Source organism: Macaca mulatta, chromosome 18 (genome assembly GCF_049350105.2).
Source record: "Macaca mulatta isolate MMU2019108-1 chromosome 18, T2T-MMU8v2.0, whole genome shotgun sequence".
In the NCBI taxonomy this organism is placed as follows: Eukaryota; Metazoa; Chordata; class Mammalia; order Primates; family Cercopithecidae; genus Macaca; species Macaca mulatta.
In genome coordinates this window covers 77,111,230-77,138,641 of record NC_133423.1, presented here as the reverse complement: position 1 = coordinate 77,138,641, position 27,412 = coordinate 77,111,230, and the positions used below count along the sequence as shown (strand labels likewise).

The following is a 27,412-nucleotide window of genomic DNA, read 5'->3' as shown; positions in this document are numbered from 1 at the left end:
TTTTGTGACATAACATTTATAATTTAAAATTACAGTGTAAAATCTAGAAAAAGTAAATAAAATTCCACAGCTGCTGCTCTGTGACTCAGCATCCGTGTCAAGAGGAGATTGTTTTCTTCTCGATTTGGGGCGGCTGCGGCGCCAGCATCTCTCACGCTGTCACTGCTCGAGAAGTGTCTCCAATCAGCAGCAGGCCCAGACTGTCCACTCTCATTCCAACTGCATTTAAATCCATTTTGCATGTTTCTTTCAACATCAGCTTTCGAAATCTTTCTCCAGGAAGAAAACGATCTCTGCTGGAGATGCTGAATGCTTGTGGTCATTTTTGTCTTCTTTCTTTTTACCAGATTTCTGTAATGGGCAGGACCAGCATCCGCGAAGGGTGTTGTGTTCATCTCATGATCACGGACTCCAGGGAGATGGTGGGCTTCACCCCTCAGCTCAGGCGGGCTGTCTACCACCCCCTCTGCTCTGGGCCTCGGCTCTGCCCTGGGAGGCAGATGATCAGGAGGCTGTGGTACCCCTGGCCTGGCTGCCTCTCCATGCCCCTTCCCCACAGGCTCTGTCTCCACAGGGGCCTTTCTCTGCCTGCTGTACCCCTGCCCTCTGCCCGCCACTTGGCCCTTCACCCTTCAGGTCTCTGTTTAGCTACCATCCTCACCAGGAAAACTTCCCAATCCTCGTGAAACTGAGTCAGGGGCTCCCATGTTCTCCTATTTGTTTATCATAAGTATTGTAGACTTAGCAAATCATGCTACTGATAAAATCACCTGCTTGCCAGGCATGCAGAGTGGTATAATAGACTTTGGAGACTCAGAGGGGGAGCGGGAAGGGGATAAGGGATAAAAAGCTACATACTGGGTACCATGTACACTACTCGGTGTGTCTCTGCACAGAGACCGGGCTTTGTGCCTCTGTTCCTGGCCTTCATGGGCCACAAAGGTGTCTTTGCAGTTTCCTTCCTATGAAGAATATTTGAGTCAGAGACTCTGAGCTAGTCCCTGTGGAACAATCAAAGGATAGAAAGACATGCCCCTTACCTGCAGATTGCTTTCAGAGAAATTAAAGCCATAATCACACGGGTAAGATTACACAGATCAGAGCCAAACGGTGCCTAAGGAGTGACCATTGTAGTTGGTGTTCCGGTATCTGCAGCATGTAGTTTGAAATTCCAGCCATCTCTCAAGGTCCACCTCCATCTGACCCTTCCAAAGGCTCCATCCGTGCCCCTGCTGCTCCCCTGGAAGAATCCTCCTCTTTAAACACATGGCTGTTCCTTGTCCTCCACATAAACCATGGCAACCCCACTTCCACACCTTTCAAGCAGTGAAGCCCCACCTGGGGTATTTCCCTTGCTCTGTCTCCTGACATGCCCTGTCCTGTAGCGGGGGCCTGCCCTGACCATCCAGCCAAGTGTTCATATTCTGCAGCGGTCACAGGACACTCAGTAGAGACTGCACTGAGTTGTGATTCGTTTTTTTTAATTAAATTTTTTTTTTTTTTTTTTTTTGAGACAGAGTCTCGCTCTGTCACACAGGCTGGAGTGCAGTGGGGCAATCTCGGCTCACTGCAACCTCTGCCTCCCAGATTCAAGCGATTCTCCTGCCTCAGCCTCCTGAGTAGCTGGGACTACAGGTGCATGCCATCATGCCCAGCTAAATTGTTTTTGTATTTTTAGTAGAGACGGGGTTTCACTATGTTAGCCAGGATGGTCTCGATCTCCTGACCTCATGATTCGCCCACCTTGGCCTCCCAAAGTGCTGGGATTACAGGCGTGAGCCACCGCGCCCGGCCATGATTAATTTTTATGTAACTGCTTTCTCCCCTCAAGGACCATAGTTTATTTCTTTTATAATTCCCAGTGCTCAACGCAGAGAGTACTGGCTCAACAAATATTTGGAGATGGTAGTCACTTCTGGCTGGAGAAGTCAGTGAAGATTCCTAGAGGATGCAACATAAGGGAAGCATCGTTCTAGATCCCCCAAAGGCTCCTGGGACGTAAAACTCCAAGTTCCTTGTTTTTGGTATTGTGTTGAGAAGAGTCTCTGGGTGTAGGTCTCATCTCTGGGTGGCACTGAGTGCTCACCATGACTGGCCGTCCACCCCCACCTTCTGCAAGCTTCACAAGCACCATGTCCTTCTGGCTTCCCTCCCACATCACCACCCCTTCTTCTTGGACTCCTTAACTCAAAGTTTGACTACCGGGAGCCATCTCCTTTCTCCAGACCTTATATCTTCTCTACACAGTCCCCCTGGGGGTTATCATCTACTCCATGGCCTCAGCAGTGTTTGTGCAGAATACTCTGAAATCTACCTGTGTTTTCAGCCCTCATCTCTACCCTGAGCTCCTAACTCACAAATTCAGCTGCTTGCTAAATACTCCATTTGTATGACCCCAAGCACCTCCCCCATCATCTTTCCTCCCCACAAACCTCCCCTTCCTCCCTCATCTCTGGGTCAGTAAAGGCATCCCCTTATATCCGCCCACTTCAGTCCACTCCTACTATGACTGCCTGAATCTAAGCCACCAGGATTTCTCACTTGATTCCTACAAGGGCCAGTCCTCCCGCTCTTCCTGTTTCCCCCATTGCCCTGTCTAACTAATCCTTTCTTCACACTGCACACCAAAGTGACATTTTTGAAAGTCAGATGTAATCAAGTAATGTTTCTGCTTGAAGCTCGCCAAAGTTTCCCCAATATTCTTGGGGTAAGGTCAAGTTTTCTTAACAAAACCCTTTGTCCTCTATTCCCTTCTAGCCTCCTCTTCTCCTATTCACCATCTCTTCTGCTCTCTGCCCCACACTGAGCTCCAGCCATGTGGACCCTCTTCTGTTATTCTAGTCCTCCAGGTTCCTCTCACCTCTGGCCTCTGATCACACGCACACACGCTTTGCCATGCCCTGCTAATCGACATTTGGATCCCAGTGCAGACTTCGCTTATCCTGCAGCCATCTCTGACCTCATGATCTGCATGGGGCACCCTTTTCTCTTCTGCCTGAGCAGCCTCTACTTCTTGTCTCCAGGACCTTACCATTCTGTATTGTAGTTGCTTGCTTAATTGTGTGCTCAGTAACAGTTAGCCTACAGGATGGATGGATGGATGGATGGATGGATGGATGGATGGATGGATGATCTGTTTACTGGAAAGGTAGCTTCTCTGAAAATCAGGCTTCTTCGAAGAAGAAGGCCCACATTATAGAGAATTTATCAGTGGTACGTGAAATTTTAAGAGATGGTAGAGAAGTGCCACAAACCTTTTTACTTTAAGGATGCATTATGTTTGTGTAATCATTATCTTTATACGGCATCTTTAAAACTCAATTTTTTCCCAACAACAGCCCCATATGAGGCAGAAGAAGCAGAAAAAAATTGATTTTCATTTACCAAAGAGAAATTCGAGGCCCAGAGTAATGAAGTCTCTGGCCCAAGGTCATACTGGGCTCTTGACCTTGAACTGGAAGAAAAGTCTTCTCATTGCCAGCCACAAGCCTCCACAGACAACTTCCCAGGCTGCCTGCCCTCAGGGTGGCTATGAGAAAATGGAGTGACTTTCTTCTCTCTACCAGGAAAGACCTGGTACCAAGAGAAGGAGAAAATAGTTGAGAAAGCTTATCATGAGAAAAGAACAAATATCAGATCAATCCCTTTTGTCACTCAGTCCTTCAGCAAATACTTCTGGTTGCATAATTCGTGCCAGATCTGAGGATCATCATAGACAAAATTGGAAGCTATATCTGCCTCATGTGTACAGTAGAAAAGGCAGACTAATCCAAAACATGGCAAATCATGCAAAATTCGAATTGCAAGAAGACCTCTGAGAGGCAGGCATATGCAGCACTTCAAGAGCAGATGGCAGGGACACTGGTCAGTCGGGCAGGGCTGAGGACACACTAAGGAACTGTAGGTGTTCACTGGGCAAGGGTGGGCCTAGGGCTGCCAAGGGTATGAGCAGAGTGAGAAGATGGGGAGAGACGGTGAGCAGGAATCTGAGTGTCTTGGAAGTTGAGGGATCAGAAGAAGAGCACAGCTCCTCATCATCATGGAAAAGTGAAGGAAGTATTTAACTGAAAGTTTTTTACATATTGCATTCTGAGTCAGCCCAAGACTGTGTTCCAGCCAATTGTAGCTGACAAGTGAGGGGAAGAGCAAGACGATGCAGGAAGCTGGAAGGAGGGAGAGCTGGCACGGAGAAGGAGCGGGTGAGTCTTCCCTTCGCTATGATGTTCTGACTTTAAAAAGCTGCTTCCCATTGCCAGCCAGCTGGGGTTCGCCTGCCCGTGCCCACCTCTAGGTCCTCATTGCAAGTCAGTCCACACAGGGACATTCCTCCTGGCATCAGAATTGGGCCTACAGGGACCCTGCAGGCAGTGACTGGAAGGTTTGCTGATTTGATTCCCCTTAAAAGAGTGAGCATGTGTTTGAGGGAGCCACTTGGTCACTCTGCTCCATCAGGCGAGGAAAACAAAGCCCAGATCTGAGGAACTGTGCAGCGATGGGGACCTCTGGTTGCCCCGTGGAGCAGAAAAATGGGAGAAGAGGAAAGAAGAGAGGAGAGGTGCCAGAAGCGAATTAGAGATGGAACAAGAGAGATAAACTTGCACAGAGAGTAAAGGCACAGCATGTTTATAAAAGTGCACAGACCCACAAGAAACTGCACATGTCCCCATGGATTCTTACAGAGAGTTTTTGTTCGTTTATTTGTTTGTTTCTTAGAGACAGGGTCTTGCTGTGTCGCCTAGGCTGGAGTGCAGTGGCGCAATCATAGCTCACTGCAACCCTAAACTCCTGGACTCAATCGGCTAGTTTTTTTTTTTTTATTTTGTAGAGACAAGGTCTCACTATGTTGTCCAGGCTGGTCTTGAATTCCCAGCCTCAAGCAGTCCTCCCACCTTGTCCTCCCAAAGTGCTGGGATTATAGGCATGAGCCGCTGCACCCAGCCTCTTACAGAGAATTTAATACAGAAAATGCCAGGGCATGCCATCACCACTAATCAAAAGAGAAACATGGTTAATCCTGTTGATTTCTGACAAAACTGACATTAAAATCTGATGCTTGTGTATGCTTTTAAAATTATCTACACCAGAGATTTGGAACCTGCAGTTCTTTATCTCCTTTTTGTTGACTTGCTTGTTTCCTGAGAGATTTTTCTCCTCCTTGATACTTATTAGGCAAACGTAACTTTGCATCCCTCGGTGCATTTGCTGTGGCCCTTCCTGACGGCTCTTAGGATGACCGTTCCTCCATTCTTCATTGTGCTTGTTTTGTGACATTCACTCCGCGTTTTCTGCTTTTCCTCTAATCCGCATCCAGTTTCTAGATGTTAGCTGTGCCAGGCTTTACAGTGCAGGTACCTGAGTTGACTCCTGAAATGTCCCTCCTCCCATCTTCATAGTCCAGCAGCCCGCAGGTTTAAGGAGTTATTTCAAATTTTATTTTTAAGGAAAACTTGAATTTAATGTTCTTCAAGCCAAAGAACAAAAGCAAAGGTTTCTGTCCAGAAGCAAAGTTTACTACTAATGGGAATCGGAAAAGCAGCCCGGGCCATTGTTTCAATAAACAGTGATTACTTTTTCTATACTTAAAAATATCCCTTTAACAATTCAACTTCAGCCAAAACTCCTGTCACTTTTTACTATATATTTGTGTTATTACAAGAAACCATGAACATAGGGGAAATAGGCCTCCTTCCTCCGTGTCTAACAGGTCTGTTTTATGCCTAAAAGCCACCAGGTTTCCTTTGAGCTGGTCTGATTAATTGCTAGGGACTACTTGCTTGTTGAGGATGGAGAAGGAATGGAGAGGCACCAAAGGGTATGATATGTCGCTGCCTTTCAATGCTGGCAACACCTTGGGGTGGGGAGTAGTTCATTTTGAGTAGATTGAGAGAGAAGTAAAAAGCCTTGGTTTCCAGGAAATATTAGAATGGGTAAATAAAAATTCAGTTGGGGTTCAGTCAGAATACTACTCGATTAACACCACACACTGAGCTTGTCACCTGTCCCCTCCCCTCATTTTCCCTTGAATTCCATAGAACTGTCTATGTCAGGTATCTGTGCACGGAAACTTCAGCCTCACCAGCAAATGCTATAATTATTTTGAGGTCATGGGAGGATCTACCTTTATCTCTTGATCCTTTTTTTTTATGGTTTATCTTTCTGAATATGCTATCATGGCTGGCAAACTGAATGAGGACTTGTCACATGTCACTTTAGCTTGTCTTCTTGTGTATTTTCAGCCAGCATTAAAAACACATATAGTGGTAATTAAGTCTTCTTTAGAAATCATTTCTTACTGGTGATGTGCTTTTGGTCCCTTGATGAGACAACGTTGATAAGTTATTCTGTTGGCAGCAGTAACAACGACAGAGTCTGCATAATTATAAACCCTTCCCATGCCGGCACTTAGCAGAGTCATTATCCAGGTTGACTTCCCCACTTTGGAATAAGGAGACCAGTATTAGCAGATTATTAGAAATATTCTTGCATTCTGTATTTTGGAAAGTGTCACTGAGTCACTTGACAAGTGAAAGGTGGTTCTAAAGTCATGGGCGTAATAAAGAAATGTTCTTGTTGATGTCCAGCCTTGCCTCATACTGATTTTTTTTTTAATTAAATTTGCTGTTGTAGTGAGGGCTGGTTGGGTATAAAGCCACAGGGAAGATCCTATGCTTTATTTTGTGAGGAAATACTTTCTATTTATTTTACTTCCATTTTGCTTTTTTAAAAAATAAAAATAAATAAATAAATAAATTAGACTTCTTCAAGGAAAAAGATATTATATGATGTAAATAAAAGGAGACAGATGGGTTAAAGCAGGTTGGGGGGAGGATATTTCCATTTTAGCTCAGCTTTAGAAATCTAGGCCAACACTGATAAAAATTGAAGAAACACAGATTGAAACCAGATCTGTCACACAGGAGAAATGCTGTGGTATTAATACCCCATGCAAGTGGCGCTCACTACAGCGATTGTGTATGCAGGTGGTGGTGAGGTTGCTTTCCAGTTGTACTTGTTGAGGCTTCATTTTTTTAGATAAGTTGAATCATCGCTGATCAAAATGAATCACAAACCATTTTTCATGTGAAATTTGGAGGACATTTTGAAGGCATAGCACAGATCCTCTCTGAGCTGCCTGACCCTTCACATTCATCCTGGGTTTCTTATTAGATTAGTAACATTTTAAAATCTAAACTCCAACTTGGTGAAATTTTCATTAGCACTTCTTATTTCATGTTCTGGCTTTTACATTTTAATGCCTGTCTTATCAAGAAAGAGAGAATAGAGGTTTTTTAATCAGAAATATATTACTTTCAGTTTACCACCTTAAAAAAAAAAAAACACTTTGCACCTTGTTGAATAGCTAGTCAAAACTAGAATTTAAAAGCATCACGGAAAACACAACAAGGATAAAGAAGGCAGACATCGATTTTAAAGAGCCAAAAAAAGACCTGTGATGGAGGGTTAAAGTATGTTTCTTACAGTCTAGATAAGAAATGACTAAGGAACTAATGAAACATGATTCTTAAGTCCATAGCTGACTCATAAGAGATAATGGGCAACTTCATTTTTAGTCTCAATTAAGGCTAAATAGAATAGAACGAAATTAGATTGATTTAAATATCGAAGATGGAAGTTGTGCTAAGAATTCTCGCACATATGTACAGGAAGCCCTCTGTGTCCTCACCCGCAACCACAGATTCAACCAACTGCTGATTGAAAACATTCAAAATAAGTAAATAAATAAAAGTAATAATAAAACAATAAAAATAACATAAGTAAAAATACAGTATAATAACTATTTGCATTGTGTTAGGTGTTGTTAGTCATCTAGATATGATTACAGGTATACAGCAGGGTGTGTGTAGATTATGTGCAATACACATCATTTTATATAAGAGACTTGAGCATCCTGTCAATGGTATCCAAAGGGGTCCTGGAACCAATTTCCCCACGAATACCAAGGAGCAGTGATACTAAAACTGGCCTTTAGGACCTTGACTTCTCCGTGGACTTTAGAAGTACAAGCATTATAATGTGTTGACTTAGGGAGCCTTGAGTTCCTGGTGGTAACAGGGAAATTCAAGGCTCCTAGGCAGCCTCCTGGACCCTGACCCTCAGGTCTTCACCATCTGTCCTCTGCTACCTGAGGACCAGAGGCTGGCCTCATCCTGACTGGTCATTGCTCCTCCAAGGCACATGGTGCTACTAACACCTACATGTACTGTCAGCCTGAGGCCCCAGTTCCTGGACTCACTCTCTGGCCCTTACGTTTAGGTTGCCATAGACCTCTTGTCCTGCCTGCCCATCTGCCTTTCTGTAACTGAGAATCTTTGCCTGCCTGATGCTCACCTTTCTTGCCATACCCAGCCAAGGTCATTCTATTTCTGAGGTCTGAACCCACCTCACAGCTCACGCCTCCCAAGGTCTGTGTGGTTCCTCGCCACACCTCTGAGCCACTTGTGCCAAACAAGAATCACTAGTATTTATAGCTGAACAGTAAGTAATTCCCATCCCACTGAGAGTGTTAAACCCTGAAATGGCTTCCTAAAGCAGGTCTATTGAAATAGGAGAGGCTCTCCATTGGTCTGAAATGGTTTATGTCAATCTGTCAGACAATACAGACTATTGCCTCATTCCTACCCTCAGCAAACATCAGGTTTTATAAAGGCATTGGCAAAAGAAAAGGGCTACATTGTAATAAACAGTACCCGGTTTAGGAATTTATACAAAATCCAAACCCGTGGTACTCTGGACTGAGTGTTTCTGTTTTCCCAAATTCATGGGTTGAAGCCCTTATCCCCCGTGAGGGTAGTAGGAGGTGGGGCCTTCGGGAGGCATTTAGGTTCAGATGTGGCCATGAGGGTGAAGCCCCCAGACATAATTATGCCCTTGTAAGAAAAGGAAGAAACACAAGAGCTCTTTCTCCTTACACGCACACACCTAGGAAAGGCCACATAAGGATGCGAGAACTTCCCTCCTATCATCACAGCCTCTCCTCACTGGGCTTCCTCAGGTGGTGTTGAAGCCACTAATCTATAGTATTTTGTTGTAGCCCAAATTAAGACACCTGGATACAAAGTTGTACCATCTCGTATTGTTGAGGAGCCCACAGACATCTTTTGTCAGATACAGATGGACCTTCCTTGAGCTGTCACATGTCTCTAGAGCACTAGAGCAGCAAAAACCAAGCCAAGACCAAGGTCACAGCCTTCCTGCAGAGAAAGAGTGGGGTCTGTGATTACAGAGCGGAGTGTGGAGGAGGGCTGAGCGTGCTAGGCAGGAGGTCTCCCATTCTCACTCTGCAAGGGTAGGTCCCGTGGCCACTCACCATTTGGATCAAAGAAAGGTAGTATTTCCTTATGATTTCTCCAGGTCAAGAAATGAGGTAACAAAAGAAATCATATCTTACAGATCCTCTGGTAAAGCAAAACATAAAACACAACTATCTTAGCATTTTCTCTTGACTTTTTGATTTTTGAATGGGTAGCCTGTTCATGTGATACAAAAGTCTCATGTATCCTTTTTGAGTTTCTTTAGGCATAAGCAAGCAAATGGATTAGAATTTCTTATCTTCACCATTTTTTAACATAGTAAGTAGTATGCTGTATGTACTGTGCTTCCTGCAGTTTTTTTCACATAACAGTATATCCTGTGAATTTCAACCCATTCATAAAAAGGGGACTCTTCTTAGTGCCTAGAGGGTAGTTTTATAGCTCCATGGTAGTGTTCCACTGGATGGATGTATCATTATATTACCACTCCTCCATTGTGGACGTTTGGGTATTTCCAGTCTTCTGTTATTACAAACAATGCTATGATGAATAACTATGTACATATGTTATTTTGCACATGTGCTAGTAGGCCTACAGGATAAATTCCCAAAAGTGGAATGGCAGAATGAAATAGAATATACGTTTGTTGCTTTAATAACCTATCACCCAAAATACATAATATATTGATTTACATTCCTTCCTGCAGTCTTTGAGAATGCCTGTTTCTGAGTACCAATAAAATATGTTATCAAACATTTGAATTTTTTTCCAACATGGTAAATTGAAAAATGTTATCTTGGTATAAATTTAACTTGCATTTTCTTACCATGAGTTTTTTTTTTTTTTAAATTATGAGTAACTTTTGTATTATGAGCATTTTTTCATATGTTTAAGCCTGATTTGTGTTTAATTGGGCAGACTTTCTGTTGCCACGTTAGTCTTTTTCTTATCAGTTTCTAAGAGCTCTTTATCTTTATGCTTTAGGAAACTAGATCTTTCTCCATGAGGTGAGTCGCAAATGGTTTTTTTTAATCCCCCAATTTATTGTTCGGCTTTCAACTTTGCTTTTTTGTGAGTATTGTGTTTGTTTATTTGGTTGGTTGGTTGATTTAGCCTTCACTTGCCCTTATTTACCAATTTTTTATTTATTCTTGGATTTAATAACATAGTTAGAGAGATCTTTCCCGTGCCGTGAGAGAATTCTGCTATATTTTCTTAAACCTTCTTTATGGGTTTTATTGTTCACATGAAATCTTCTAGCCATTTGGAATTTATCCGGACTATTATGTCAGCTATGAACCCAACTTAATTTAATTTTATTTGTTTTTTGTTCAGAAAGATACCCAGTTGATTCAACACTGTTTACATCATTTCCTTACTAACTTGAGATGCCTCCTTAGCATGTACTAAATTTCCATAAATACTTGGTCTATTTATGAACTTCCTGTTCTGCTCTGTTGGTCTGTCTGTGTACTTGTGCCACATTATTTAACTATTGAAGTTTCATAACATGCTTTAATATCTGCTAGATCAGTTGTAGGGGTGAAGAGAATTTTCCTTACTCTCGTTTCTGAAGGTTTGATAATTTGAGCCTATAAAGCATCTGGCCCTGACTGGGTTATGGGGTAGTCATTTGCCTGCAATTCCTTCATGCTTATGTATGTTACTAAATTTGCTTGCCAGTTTTTTTTTTTATATTAGTGAGAAAAATGATGTTTTCTTCTCCTCCCCTTCACACCAGATTTTACTCAATAGTATTTCCTTAAGAGATGTTTGTCTTTATACTATTAAATTTCTGTGTACTTCTATTACTTGATTTGTTGGCTTTATATGATATCCTTTGACTCATAGTTCTTCTGTATCAAGCAGTCAAGGAGCATTTTCTGTCTTTGACCTCATGCCTCCCTTTTTTCTCCAGTGTTCTCCGTTGTCAGAACACATGTTCTTGAACTATTCTGTCCCCTTTGTCTTCTTTGTGTTTTAGACTTATACATACTCAGTGTTCGGCATCAGTCCTCTTACTGCAGGGCTTCCCCTCTAGAGATATCTTCCGGAAGCACTAATGGGAACCGTATTTATTGAGTTTGTGCATGTTTAAAACTGTCCATAGCCTGTATATTTGAAGGACAACTTAGACATAAAATTCTTTCTTATGCTTTCTTTCCTTGGGCATGTTATAGATGTAACTTCAGTGTCTTCTGTTTTTTTTTTAGTTATGGTAAAATATATACAATATAAAATTTACGATTTTGAATGTTTATACACTGCTAGTGGGAATGTAAATTAGTTCAGCCATTGTGGAAAGCAGTGTGATAATTTCTCAAAGAACTTAAAATGTAATTACTGTTCAACCCAGCAAGCCCATTTTCAGGTACATACCCAAAGGAACATAAATTTCTCTACCGTCAAGATACATGCATGCATATGTTCATCACAGCACTATTCACAATAGCGAAAATGTGGAATCAACCTAAATGCCCATCAACAGTCGACTGGATAAAGAAGATGTGGTACATATACACATGAAATACTACATGGCCGTAAAAACAAATGAAGTCACGTCCTTTGCAGAAACATAGATGAAGCGGGACACCATTATCTTAAGTGAACTAACATAGGAACAGAAAACCAAATACCACATGTTCTCACTTATTAGTGGGAGCTAAACATCGAGTACATATGGACACAAGAAAGAGAACAACAAGCAGCAGGACCTACTTAGGGGTGGAGATAGGAGGAGAGAGAAGATCTAAAAACTACTTATCAGGTGCTATGCTTATTATCTGGGTGGTGAAATAATTTGTACCCCAAACCCTTATGACATGCAATTTACCTGTATAACAAACCCGTACATGCACTCGTGTTTGGTGTGTTTGTTTATGTGTTTTTGAGACAGAGTCTCGCTCTGTCACTCAGGCTGGAGTACAGTGGTGCCATCTCAGCTCACTGCAACCTCCACCTCCCGGGTTCAAGTGATTCTCCTGCTTCAGCCTCCTGAGTAGCTGGGACTACACAGGCTCAAGCCACAACGCCTGGCTAATTTTTGTATTTTTAGTAGAGATGGGGTTTCACCATGTTGGCCAGGCTGGTCTCGAGCCCCTGACTTTAAGGGATCCACCCACCTCAACCTCCCAAAGTGCTAGGATTACGGGTGTGAGCCACTGTGCCCAGTTGACAAACCCACACATGTACTCCTGAACTAAAAGTAAGATATATATATCTATCTATAAATATAGATATATAAAATATGTTTTATATATATATATCATCTTAACCATTTTTGTATGTACAGTTTGGTGGCATTAAGTATATTTATGTTGTTGTGAGACCATCATCATCATCCATTTCCAGAAGTTAGTCATCACGTGAAACTGAAACTCTTCACCCATTAAACAGTAATTCCCCATTGTCACTCCCTGCAGGCCCTGGTAACCACTGTTCTACTCTCTGTCTCTAAGAATTTGACTATTCTCACTATCTCGTATAAACAGAATTATACAGTATTTGTCCTTTTGTGTTCACTTAGTGTAATGTCTTCAGGGTTCACACATGTTGAAGTGTGTATCGGAATTTCATTCCTTTTTAAAGGTAAATAATATCTCATTGGATATATTTGACATAATTTATCTGTTCATCTATCAATGGACATGTTAGGATTTCTTCCATTTTCTACATGTCAGATCATGTTATCTGTGAAGAGAGATAATGCTCCTTCTTCCTTTTCTATTTGAATGCCTTTCTATGAATTAGGAAGTGTTCCCCTTCTTCAGTTTTCTGGAAAAGTGTGAGAAGAATTGATGATAGTTCTTTAAATATTTGATAAAATTCATCGGTGAAGCTAGTCAAGGGCTTATCTTAACAGTGGGGGTGTTGATTACCGACTCAATCTCCTAACTAGTTATCGGTCCATTCAGATTTTCTATTTCTTTATGAGTAAGTCTGGGTGGGTTTTGTATTTCTGAGAATTTGTCCATATCATCTATGTTATCCAATTTGTTGGCAGACAGTCGTTCACACTACTCTCTTATAATCCTTTTCATTTCTATAGAATTAGTACAAATATCCTCACTTTCATTTATGCTTTTAGTAATTTGTGTATTCTTTTTTTTTTTCTTAGTCAGTCTAGCTAAAGTTTTGTCAACTCTGCTAATTGTTTTTGAAAAACCAACTCTTGGTTTCATTAATTTTCTCTATTATTTTTCTCCTCATTTTATTTTATTTCTCTCCACTATAGTCTTTAATTCCCTTCATTCTGCTGGCTTTGGGTTTAATTTGTTTTTCTTTTTCTGAGTCCTTCAGCTATAAAGTCAGGTTGTTGGTTTGAAATCTTTCTTCTTTTCTGATGTAAGCATTTGCAGCTATAAATCTGCCTCTTATCATTGCTTATGCTGCATCACGGAAGTTTTGTTATGAGGTGTTTTTTTGTAAATTTGTCTCTCAATATTTTCTGATTTCTATTGTGATTTCCTCTTTGACCCACTGATTATTTAAAAATGTGTTGTTTAATTTCCACAGATTTGTGGATTTTCCAGTTTTTCGTCTGTTATTGACTTTTAATTTCACCTAATTGTGGTCAGAGGAGATACTTTATATGATATCTATCTTTCTCAATCTATTGAGACGATATTTGTGGCCTAATATATGGTCTGTCCTGGAGAATCTGGAGAATGCCTCATGTGCAATTGAGAAGAATATATATTCTGCTGGATAAAGTGTCCTGTATATACCTGTTAGCTCTCATTGGTTTATTGTGTCATACAAGTCCTCTGTTTATTTACTTATATTCTATTTGGTTGGTCTATCCATTATTGAGAGTGAAGTACTGAAGTCATAAGTCATTATCTGAGAATAGTCTATTTATCTTTTCAGTTATGCTCCTTTTTGTGTCCTGTATTCTGAGAGTCCTTTATTAAATGTATGTTTGTCATTGTTATATCTTCCTGTTGTATTGTATCTTGTATTAATATATCACGCCCTTCTGCTTCTCTTGTAACCTTTTTTTATTTAAAGTATATTTTGTCTGATAGTAATATAACTGCCCCACTCTTCTTTGGTTACTGTTTGCATGGAATATCCTTTTTCATCTTTTCCCTTTCAAACTGTTTGTGTCTTTGGATCTAAGATGAGTATGAATGTCTTATAGACAGAATATAATTGGCTCACGGTGGTTTTTATCTACTCTGCCAATCTTTGTTTTTTGATTAGAGAGTTTAGTTCATTTACATTTAAAGTAATTGCTAAGAAGGAGGGACTTACTGCCTCTGTTTTACTGTTTGTTTTCTATATACCTTATAGGATTTCTATCCTTCATTTTCTACCTTTTTGTATTCTTTTGTGTTTAGTGAATTTTTGTTGTGATAATTTTAAATTCCTTTTTCGGTTCTTTTTGTGTATACTCTGTACTTATTTTCTTTGTGATGACCATGTAGATTACACACTTAACATCCTAAAATTGTAACACTTTAATTTGAATTTCAATAGCATACACAAATTCTACTCCTGTATAGCTCCATTCTCACTACTTTTCAGTTATTTGTATCACAAATTACATCTTTATGTCTTATGTGTCCAAAAACATAGACTAATAATTGTTTTTATGCATTAGTCTTTTAAACAATGTAGAAAATAAGCAGCAAAGGGACAAACCAAAATTATAATAATACTGGTTTTTGAATATTTGTCTATGTATTTTTATTTACCAGAGAACTTTATATTCTCATATGCCTTCAAATTAGTGTCTGGTGTTCTTCATTTCAACTTGAAGGACTCCCTTTAGCATTTCTTGTAAGGCAGGTCTACTGAAAATGAATGCCTTCAACTTTTGTTTGTCTGGAAATGACTAAGTTTCTCTCAAATTTTGAAAGAGAGTTTGGCTTATATAGAATTCTAGGTTGATGATTTTATTTTTTCTTTCAGCACTTTAAATATATCATTCTACTGCATTCTGGCCAGCAAAGTTTTGGCTAAGAAATTCTTTGATAACTATCTTGAAGATTCCTGTAATGATGAGTCACTTTTGTTTTGCTGCTTTCAGAATTCCCTCTTTGTATTTGGCTTTTGAAAGTCTGATTATATATGTCTAATTGTGAGTCTCCTTAGGTTACTTTACTTGGAGTTTGTTGAGCATCTTAGATTTGTAAATCTGTGACTTTCCTTAAATTTGGGAAGCTTTCAGCCATTGTTTCTCCAAATTATCTCTGTACTCTTTGCTCCCTCTCTTGTTTCCTTCAGAAACTCCTGCAATGTGTATATTGGTCTGCTTATGCTGTCCCACAGATCCCTTAGACTCTTCTCTTTTCTTTAATCTTACTGCTTTATATTCCTCATACTCAATTTCAAATGTCTTGTCTTCAAATTCACTAATTCTTACCTGTGCTCAAATCTGCTTTAGAATCCCTCTAGTGAATTTTTCACTCTAGTTATTTTTCTGTTGATATTTTTTCCTTTCAGTGGGTCATACTTTCCTGTTTTTATATTCCATGTATTTTTTTGTTGTTGAAACTGAACATTTGTATCTCATAATATGGTATCTCTATTAATCAGATTCCCCACCTTCCACAGGGTTTGCTGCTTCTGATTTTGGTTTGTTTGGGGTTTTTTAATTGTTTTATGGTAGCTCCATGCCAGACATCAGTATGAGGTGTAAACTTAAGGTCTTCTCAGGTCATTTCTGAGCCCACTGCTTTCCTTGGTCGTGCATGGTGACTTACTAAATTCCGTTGTATATGTTGTTGCTTTTAAATGGCCTAACCCTTAAATGTTTGGCTCCCCAAATAGGGAAAACTAGGGGGAAAATTTTTTTAAGGCAGTTATGTTCACATACCCTGGAAGCCACTTTAGGCAACAGGGATTGCTATAAAGGCCTCTGGCCTGCACCTTCATAGTCAGTTATGAGGACACAGATCCCCAATATTTGGAGGACAACGTACTTACTGCCCACCCTGGTTCTTGTAAGCAGCATGCAAGTTGCACCTGGATTGTTGGCACAGCTGCCTGCCACAGGGCTGGAGGGTGGGAAGTGAGTAGTTGCTACTGTTCTAAGAGCTGAAATTGACGAAAATTAGCCATGATTTACCACCATCTAAGCTGTCCTCTGGAAGCTGCAAGACTCCAGAGTTCCAAAATAGTTCTATCAGTCAGATTCTGCCAGTGCAATTGTTGTCTAGGCAGAGAGACAGAGTCCTGGCACTTCCTACCCACCATCTTCCCTAACATCACTTCTGTTTTTTGTTTTTGAAAGTTTTGAGACAATATGTAATGCATGACTGGATGCTCTAATGAGTGTTTATTTTTAAGCTCTAATAACTTTACTAAGATAGGTCTTATTATTGCATTCCAATTCACTGAATGTGGCCCATGGTGTGCCCTTATGGTATATAGATTCAAGTACATTCACATATATAGACTTAGGAAAGGGTTGTTTTTATTATATATTTAAATATTTGCTTTGTTTCATTGTTTTGATTTTTCCTCAGACACACTAATTATGTATTTGTTGAAACACCTTCTCTAATGTTTTTTAAGTTCTTTTTAAATTTCAATTTCATTTTGGTTGAGTTTCTTATTTTTATCTTTTATGAGTATATGAGTATAATCCTTACTCTGGGGTATACAAGGTCCATTCTCCCTTTCTGCTCCTTCGAGTTCCATCTTTATTCCTGTGATGGTTTTATTTTTCTCCTCTGCTTCTTTCTGGACTTCCTCATTGCCTTCTATTGACTTGCTGTCTCTTCCTCGAATTGTCACATTTCTACTTTATTTTCTTCATTCCTAGAGATAATTGCCTCACTAAGCTTTGTTTTGTGTTTCCAAACACGTCAGAATGTCTGATCACTCTTTCATCTCCTCAGTGGCAACATTTTATGGATGCATTTTAAAAATATCATGGATTTTACTGGTCTCATTCATATTTTTCTCATGGCATCTTTATAACAACACCATAACATTTTTTTTCTTTTTCTTCTTTCTTTTTTCTGAGATCACTCATTACTTAATGAGTTCAATTTTCCTGAACTAACTATTCACACACCTCTATATTGACAGGAAATGAGGGCTAGGCTTTCCAACTAAAAGGTTTCTCCCGCTTACCTGAAACTGAGACAGAGTGCTTTCTGCAAATGTGGCTCCTCTGGACTATTCTTTGTGTAGCCCTGACAATTCTAACTCCTTGAACCAAACTAAGCCCAGTAGGGCTTCTTTTATACCAACGCTGCTCACCCAAAGTCCTGCCCCCATTTGTACAAGCAAGGAATGTGCCTTTGCATTCTGGCACTGGTCACCCAGGAGATAGGCCACCACTCGGCCCTTCTTTTCCTCCCTTCTCCTACACAACTTCTGGCCAATCACAGTTGCTTCTGGCCCTTTTTGCAGATATATTGAATCTAGGGAATTTATCTGCCTTCTAGTTTCACTGAAAATGGAATTTATGGTGTTTCCTTTATTTTCTTTGTTGTTTGTGTTTGTATGATTCCAGGAGGATGAGGAGAAATGCTCACAGCCATATTCCTTGCTGATTAGCATGTTTTAAATGACTTTAATAAAACCACATGTTCTTTTCTTTCATTCCATTCAACACATTTTTATGAAGCACAGCACACTCTGAGGAAGGTAGGGCATGCTCAGAAGAAGGAGTGAGCCCTTCCTGAGTGAGGACATGAAGATGGAAACAGCTATTACAGATACAGGGTAGCATAGGGTAAGTGCTGCTTTGCAACCTCAAACCAAGATATTTGGAAGAGGGAAACCAATTGATTCTCTTTGTGGGAATCAGATTTTTTCAGGAGAAGATAGCATTTGAACGGGGCCATAAATAGTGGGTGGAATTTCAATACATATAAATATGAGAAAAATGTTTCTGGTAGGCAGATTTGATCATCAAAAGCAGAGAACTAGGACAGCGTAGGCATCCTCAAGGCTCTGTGGCTATCTGGCTGCACTACACCAGGGACACATCGGAGACAGAAGGAAACTTGTGGTGAGGCAGTACTTGGGACTGTGAGAGTCAGGGGTCTTGGACACCATGCTAAAGAATGTTCCTCCATCCTCTGCTTAATGAGAGAAAGTTAGGAAATCATCTTAACTGAGTATCTGGTTTGTTTGTCATTTCGTTTTGATTTTGAGGAGAATAACTTGGTTAGATTTATGGCAGAGAAAAATTCCGAGGGCTGGTTGGAGGAGACTTGCCAGTGAAGACAGAACAGAGGGGACAGGGACAGACATTGTTGACTTTTACCTGACCCTTGGATCCTGGAAAACAGCCAAGGTTAAGTAATCGCCCCAACCTTTGTGTCCTGCAAAATGGCTGATTGCAAAGAACGCCCTTCCCCACGTGACTTAGAGAAGTCACCCCTTGTCTGCCTCAGACAAGGCCAGACACAGTCCTTCCAAATGCCCATTCTTTGCCTCATGAATGATTAGCTGACTTCTTCTGCCTAATGGGGACAAAGTACTCGTTAACCACCCTTTGGTTAAGTGACTTTCCTTCCCCCAGGCCCACCCTCAGCCTGAGCAAGCAGACAGCTCTCCTAAAGGGCCCCTCCGGGAAAGTAGGTTGGCCTCAGGCAAAACATTCTCTGAGGCTAACAGACCAGGCCTCTTCCCCAGGCCTCTCCTTTCTAGCCTTGTTTTCTCCCGTCTAGCCATAGCGCCTCTGCAGACACAGCACAGGGGTGGGGGCTTCTCCCTCTTCCTAGTCTGCCTCCCCCTATGGCAGCGGTTTCTCACACCTTGCAGGAATTCTTTCACATGAAGTGCCTCTTTTCTTGCCTTTTGTTTGACAGTAGCAAGTATTTAGGATGCAGCATCGGCCATACCTGGCCACCTAATGGATGAGAGTTTGCGGCTGAGAGGAGGGGGTTGGAGGGATCAGGCAGGGCTGAGATTTGGAGCCAGCGTGGCCCTGAGGGAGGAAGCACCATGAAAAACCATGCTGCTGCTGTTTTGTGTCTGTGGTTTTAGTTTGGTTTGTTGTGGGTAGAGGCTAAATTCTTTATTTTAACTTTTGGAAAGAAAACACAACTGGGGGAAAATCTTTGTGGTTCTTATATCCCCTGATATCCCTGGGGGATTGGTTCCAGGACCCCCATGGATACCAAAAGGAGCTGCTCGAGTCCCTGATATAAAGTGGAGTAATACTTACGTATAACCCACAAGCATCCACCATTATACTTGTGAACTCAAAATATCTGAGACAGGTCTCAACCAATTTAGAAAGTTTACTTTGCCAAGGTTAAGGACACACTGGTGACGCAGCCTCGGGAGGTCCTGAGGACATGTGCCCAAGGCGATCGGGGCGCAGCTTGGTTTTATACATTTTAGGAGACATAAGACATCAATCAGTATGTGTAAGGTTTACATTGGTTCCGTCTGGAAAGGCGGGACAACTCAAGGTGGGGGAGGGGGCTTCCAGCTAGATAAGAGACAAATGATTGCATTCTTTTGAGTCTCTGATTAGCTTTTCTTGGAATACACAATTTACATGTGAGAGGAAGGTAGAGGGATAGTCACTTATGCCTTATTCTGGCTCAGTGAAACAGCAGGGCTGAGGAAGCAATCAGATATGCATTTGTCTCATGCATTTGTCTCATGCATTTGTCAGTGAGGCCCACCGGGATGACTTTGAGTTCTGTCTGTCCTTTGTCCACAAGGAATTTCCTGATGGGCAAATTGTGAGGAAGATATATAGCTTTTGAATCTCTGTCGCTATTTTATTTAGGAATAAAACGGGAGGCGGATTTGCCTGACACAGTTCCCAGCTGGAGTGTTCCCAGCTTGACTTTTCCCTTGGTTTAGTGATTTTGGGGACCTGAGATTTATTTTCCTTTCACATACTTAAAGTCATCTCTAGATTACTTGTACCTAACACAGTGTAAATGCAAAGTACACAGTTGTTATATTAATAATGTATTGCTTTTCTACTTGTAGTGTTTTTATTATTGTAGTGTTGTTTTTTGTTTAGTTTTTTCCCAAATATTTTCAACCTGCAGTTGGTTGAATCCATGACATGGATACTGAGGATCAATCGTACTTCTAAAATGCACCCCTCCTGAGTTCGTCTCCCCACCCCTCTTTTAAATCCCCAAATGAACTGGATCGGGAGGGAGAATAAAACTATTAAGAGCTGCTTTTGATATTGGTGATTTTAGCTTTATTTCCTTTGATCCATGTAAAGAATTCATTAATTTAGTATCTAAGTAGGCCCTAAGTCCTGCCGCTTATAAAGAAACTCCTCCTGCCCCTCAGTCCCCAGCCCGTCAAAGCGCCACTGGTCCACAGCCGACTGTCTGCCGCTTTTCTGGATTCTCAGTCATTGTCTTGCTGTGCTCACTCTTGGCATCTTCTATATGCTTCATAATCTGCACTGATGGTGTGGTCTGGCCAGTCTTTTCCTGTGGAAAAGCTTCTCTGAGCTTCATGTTAGGGATGATGACGGAGAGAGCAAGCACACTGAGTAGAACCCCAGAGCGCACCTACCATAGCCACAGCTGCTGGAGTGCTGCACGCCAGTCCCGGAGTCTGGCCCAGATCGGTGTTTCTAGTGGTGTCTTAGCCCACACCCCCTTTTAACCCTTTGCTTGTTTGGAAAAAAAAAAGTACAGCTCACTGCCAGCGCTCGTTTAATTTTATATAAACATGCTCTCTGAGGCTGAAGCAAATCTTACTGATTTTCAATGTGAAAATGAAATATAAAAACTGTTCTTGGAGTTATTGCTAAACAGAACTAACATCAAGATCATCTGAATCATCAGAATCGTCTATTTTGGAAAAATCAGATTCATCAAGTGTATCTTTCGCCAACCACTGTTCCAGAACGATGTTAACATCATGCATAGGAATGCTACATTTTCTAGGATTTGACACTTTCAGCTATCGAGAATTACTATATTTTGTAAGTGGAAATATCACTAGTTAAAACAGAATGCTATAAAGAGAATGATGTCTTTTGTTTCCAAAGTCGATATGCTAGAGTGATGCGAAAATAATCATAAAAGCAAGACATTTGCGGCAGAGTTGTCTCAGGGTCAATACTGCAGCCGCACACGCCTCCAGCTGGGGAGTATTCTCAGGGCAAACTGGAAAAGGGTTAATAAACAAAAATCTCCTGCCCTTTTTTCATGGAAATTGAAAACTCAAAATAACTAAAACAGCGTTGCTAAGTAGCGGGGATTAATGAACCCAGCTTGGCTCCTCCCTACCAGCCATGCCCTGTAGGGTGGCATTTTCCTGCTAAGTAGTGGGGATCCGTGGAACCAGCCTCACTGCTCCCTGCCAGCCACGCTCTTAGGGTAACATTTTCCTGCCCCTCATCCTTTGCTGTCATTTGACTGCACGTGTTCTTACAACTCCCAAATCTGTCTTTTGAGTATTCCCTCAGCTCTATATGCAGAGTTCTGTCTCTCCAGAAATATGAAGGCTCATTTTTGGTCGCATGGGTGAAATGATCATCCAAACTTCCCTGAAAACAGAAAGAAAAGAGCAAAGCTAGGTCCACATCTAGCTTACTTGAGAACATCTCCTTTACAATAACCTTGGCTGGATTCAGAGTTCCCATTTTCTTATTTTCACAAATGAAATTGTCATAAATCAGAGAGACTACCTTGTAAATAGCTTTTCAAAAATAGCTCATCTGTGGTCTGTTGAATAAGAAAAAAAAAATTGGTTCAGGCTTTGGCCCCTGGCATGGCTTCACAGGGCAGTAAAACTGGAGCCCAGTGTCACTGTCACTGTTACCATGCAGGGACACACAATGGCGAGAACGTTCAGATTTAATAAACCCATGAGCCCACTACTGTATTATTTCATGAGTCCTTGATTGCATCTTTACCTTGCAGTATCCCAGCATGGCGTGGTCGCTGCTGTGGAAAATGCAGATGGTGACTGTCAGAGCCATGCATCAAACATGTAACCCTCCTGGACACACGCATTTCTCTAGTTGGCACTCTGAATGTGTCTATTTTCCAACCGTTTTGAAAATTAGTCTTCAATATACTTTGGAGAAATCACATTTCTGTATGCACCCTCTTCTAGTAATTATAAAGTCTCACTAAATCAGAATGATTAACAAAAGGGAGGCTTATCTCAGTGTAGAGGGGATAAAACATGCTGAATAGTTGTAGAACATTTGTAAAGGCATATAAATGTGTGACATCTAAATGTACAAGATTATGGTTTTTATGTGGAAGGGAAAATTGACAATTTCAAGGGTATTCCTGAGAGCAGAATTGGGACAAAATAATAGAAGTTGAAGGAGACAGTTTTACTTCAGTCTAAGGAGAACCCAGCTAGTATTGCGGCCCCTGCTTGGGTGGAGTCGCTTACCCCCTGGAGGTGATTTCATGGAGGTAACGCTTTGTACTATCTTTCTAAGAGAGCAGTACAGTGGCGTGCGAGCCAGCATGAGTGGCGACTGAGCCCACCGTGCCTGGCTTCAAATCTTGCTTTTACTATTAATACTTATTAACTTTGCAACTGTGGGCGACTTAACCCCTCTGTGCCTGCCCCACCTGCTGCCCCTGTAATGGGGCTGATAATTGTGAGTCGATATTTGGAAAAATTAGAACAAGGGGTGGCAGGTACATAGTAAGTGCCATGTGAGTATCTAAGGTAAGTAAGGGAAATATTTTCTGCGGTGTCTGAGAGATATCAAAGAAGGTGGTTTTTGAGCACCCGCTTTGTGCTAAGCATTAAACCAGACACTGAAGACATAGCAGGAAGTGAGATGGACACAGGCCCAGCCTCCACGCAGCTCACAGTTGTGCTAGAGAAAGACGAAAAGCAGGAGTCTGGCCCAGAGAGGCACTTTGGTGACAGGGAATGCCCTAGGTCTGGGACTCACTGCGCAGTGCTTAGGCTCTCCGGAGGAGGGTTTCAGAGGAAGTACCTGCATGTCCCAGGAGCAGAGGGCCTGGTGGACGGGGAGGTAGATGGTGCAGATCATGTTCCTGGAAGAGAAAGGGGCATGAACCGCAAAAGCTGGGGTCCAGCGTCCTCGTTGGCTGCAGACACTTTGAGGCTCTGCTGATTTTGTTTAGGACCATTGTTCCTTTGAACCCCTGGCTTATTCATTCATTCCTTCATCTAACTTTACTAACATAATAGAGTCTAAAACTTAGTGCAAAAACATGTATTTTTTCAACTTCACCCAGAAATAACTTTATTAAATGTATAAGTTGTCTGAATTGTTACAAATTTCATTCCTGTGCTATTTGAATAAAACTCTTGGGGAAAATACAGTATTTATTCACATTGCGTCCTTGTAGGAAATAATGGCTATAACCACAATTCAATTTTTTCATAACTTTTCCCACATAGGCTGAAATAACCAAAAGAATTATATAATGATTATGATTATTATGCATAATTTTGTAAAATTTTTGCTTGAAGGATACCTTAGTGGAATTATTTTCTGTGGTGAGCAACTAAAGGTAAAAGTCGTTTGGTGTAAATTAACAACTCTGATTATACCTAATCCTAAAAAAATGGGAAAAAAAAAAAACTTGCTCTGGAAGAGCTTGTCCAGGTTAAGTCATCATATTTTAGTTCAGAAATAAAGAGTGAAATACCAAAAGCTGTTTCACGACCCAGAATAGTGGGCATATGCTCTGTCAATTCAGTAAAATTGTTAAAGCTCTTCTTGGTTTAATTTGCAGAGACCCGCGGCTTGCTCAGTGACACTTAGACAGGCTGTTCCTCAGCCCATTTTCACCCAGCTGTGCTTTGTGCCCAGATTTGTCTGGAGAAGGCATTCCATTTGGAAAGAAAGGGGTATTTCTTTGGAAAAAGTTACTTGGAGACATGGACGTCTCTATGGAGAGGTTTATGCGGGAATGATGCTGTGTGGAAAGAGAGGACGGTGTTTATGGATGGGAGGCTTCCTCCCTCCTGACAGATGCACCCGTGCTCACTTTGGTGCGAACGCTGGAATGAGAACAGGCCACGAGGTCACCAGGGCCACCTTTCTTGGAACTTTTAGACATAGCTGGCTGCATAAGATGCTCATTTTTCTCTCAGTCTTGCATTCCACCAACCCATCATCTGCACCCCCAGGTGATCTTCTGGAATCTAAATCAGATCGAGTTCTCCATTCATGAAACTCTACCCAGCTCCTTGTGTTAGGCTGTTCTTGCATTGCTACTAGGAAATACCAGAGACTGAGTAACTTATAAAGAAAAGAGGTTATATTGGCTCACGTTCTGCAGGCTGTACAGGAAGCATGGCGATGGCACCTGCGTGGCTTCTGGGGAGGCCTCAGGGAGCTTTGACTCGTGGCGGAAGGCGAAGTGGGAGCAGACATGTCACATTACAAAAGCAGGAGCAAGAAGGAGAGAGTGGGGGTGGAGGGTGCCACACACTTTTAAATGACCAGATCTCGTGTGAACTCAGAGTGAGAGCTCACTTATCACCAAGGGGGGATCTTCCTCCATAATTCAGACACTTCCCACCAGACCCCACCTCCAACACTGGGGATTACATTCCAGCGTGTGATTTGGGTGCGGGCACACTTCCAAACTATATCACTCCCCATGAGTTTCCAGGAGTTGTTCAAAGTACTTAATGTTCTTGGGGGATTTCCTGGTCTGCACCCACCTCACTCTCCAGCCTCATGCCCCACACCATCCCCGCATAACAGTGGATATGCCAGTGTGGGGCACCCTATCAAACATCGTATCATACTATAGGTTTGATACACCCTGTGGCCCGGGCCCCTGTAACCAGGCACCATGTGTTCTTCTGCCTGGAAGACCTCAAGCCCCATCTGCTTAACAAGCTTCTGTCCACCTGAGGGCTCAGCTCAAGCCTCCCCTCCCGGGGCTCCCCATCAAGCCTCCCCTCCTGGGGCTCCCCATCATGCCCTCTTGTCAGCCTGAACTCAACACATCACCCTGTCCTTCTCGCACGTACCTCACTGCTGCAACCGATTCTTTCCATATACTCCTTTCCTGCTTGACCATGAGTTCATGAGGGCAAAAAAATGAGTCTCATTCATCTTTGTGTCCCAAGCACCTGGCATAATGTTGGATGAATGGATGGATGGATGGATGGATGCACTGGATGGATGCACTATTGACCAAACTCTATAGCCCAGGGCTACACAATAGAGGTTTCTGGGTGAGAGTTGGGGGAAGAGGAGGAGAAGTGTGAGAAATCCCTTCAGGGCAGTGGACAGTAACCTCCTGGGGTTGGCTGGGCTCAGCATGTCACTAGATTCAGCCAGTGTTGATTTTTTTCAGATGACCTGGTATTTTACAGCTGAGCAGGACTCCACAGAACAGAAATATCTCCCAAACATTCTAATGTGGCTAAACTTTACATATTGACATTTGATTACAGAAATTTTAAAGGTGGGAGTGGCTAATTCCTTGCTCTTTTAAATTCAATTTTTTAAAAACCTTGACACGGCAGCTGTGAATTTTTTGTTATTTTACCTCTAAGATCTTCCTCTTTCCTCGCTCTAGTTATAGAGCAGTGTAAGTGGGAGAATAATTAAACAGGTTACTATTATAGCAGCTTTAGTGTAGACAAAAGATGCCAGGTAGCAAATGACCAACCTGCCGTGTGACTTCATGGGAATCATTTAGGGTCAATCAACAGAATGTTTATGTGCCTCTTTTTAAAGGCAAAGCCCTGTTCATCTTGAGGACTGAATAAGAGACAGACTCTTCCCTAAGAAACGACTCATTTGCTTAACATATATTTATTAAGCCCCTACTGTGTAAAAGGCACTGGCAAGGTTTACAGTAATGGGAATACAGACAAACAGGCACATACTAAGTACTGACTGTGATAGGAAACATGATGAAAAAGGACAGTGTACTATAGGAGGGAATGAAAGTCACGTACGGGCATGGGAGGAACCTCAATTATATTTGAGAGTCAGCATGGGCCTGTCTGTGGAAATGCTGTTTAATCTGAACCTCTAGGAGTGAGCCAAGCAAAGAGAAGAGGGGCGGGCATTCCAGGCGGAAAGAACAGCAGAAGCTACCAGCAAGATGCATTCAGGGGACCAAAAGGAGACCTGCTGTGGCCAGGACACGGAAACAAGGTGGACTGGGCATGAGACGAGATCAGAGAGGTGGGGAGACAGATGAGTGAATCAGAGAGGAAGAAAATGATATTCCAATCCTAAGCCCTGTGTGCTTTACACATGTATCTTTACCACCACCCCTTACTGCTGCTGTCATGTAAAACGAACCATTGGTGAGTACTGGGACTGAAGAGTAGCCCATCTTCATTCATTGTAAAACACACACACACACACACATGCACACACACACCCCCCCCACATTAACCCTACTAGAGTTTGAAAGGAATTCCTTCAGGGCTCAGACTTTGTAATAACTCTCTGGGCTGAGCTGATGTCTATATTTGCTATCTAAGTCTAGATGATGTTTTATAAAGGAAACATGGGACTCAATTACTGTCCACGCACATAAGCAAAATTAATATTGATGGCATGTAGAGAGTAGAACACATTCATTCTCTTCATCCTAGCCCTTTTTCATACATATGATACAGATAATTCTGGGTTTGTGACTAAATTCCATTTGTTTGGAGGTGAAATTGCCCACTTTTAGTAAAGTGTAAGACATTCTTTTCTACAAGTGCTTTCAGTGTATCCTGAAGTCCCCCATGTGAATTAATAACATGTCAAATGTTTTCTCATTGTACTATTGCTTTGTTTGGGTTTATTTTGTAAGGAGACGTAGATTTCTTTGATATCTTTGAGTTAAAGGCTCTCTGAAATCTATATGTAACTAGGCGCTTAAACAAGAACAGAGTTATAAAGTAGTTGCCATTTTAGAAGATTTATTTTGTGTGGCAGGTATGGAAAATTGATAGTCCGGCAAGACATGTAGCCTTCCTATAGAACAAAGTCACCTTTTTATAACCCTACTTTGATCATCTTACTTCCCTGCCCAAAGGCCTTCCCCTGTTCCCCAAACAATGCAAGCCCTTCTGAGTGAGTGGCATTCAGAGGCCTCGTTCTGAGCCTGCTTATCTTGCGGATGGACTCTTAGGGACCCTGGAGGACCGCAAACTCATCTGACTACCGCCTGTCACCTGGTTTTATCTTTGCCCCCAACCAGAGTATAAGGCCCACTCCACTTGCCTTGTGCCCTCGCCCTGTCACCCCCATCTCC

At 41.7% G+C, this 27,412-nt stretch overlaps 1 protein-coding gene across 12 annotated transcripts in view; it reads left to right on the top strand.

Annotated features, from left to right (window-relative positions):
* L3MBTL4 (L3MBTL histone methyl-lysine binding protein 4) overlaps positions 1-27,412 on the top strand; it is a 449,613-nt gene that overhangs the window by 386,440 nt on the left and 35,761 nt on the right. The gene's annotated exons all lie outside the window — the stretch shown is intronic.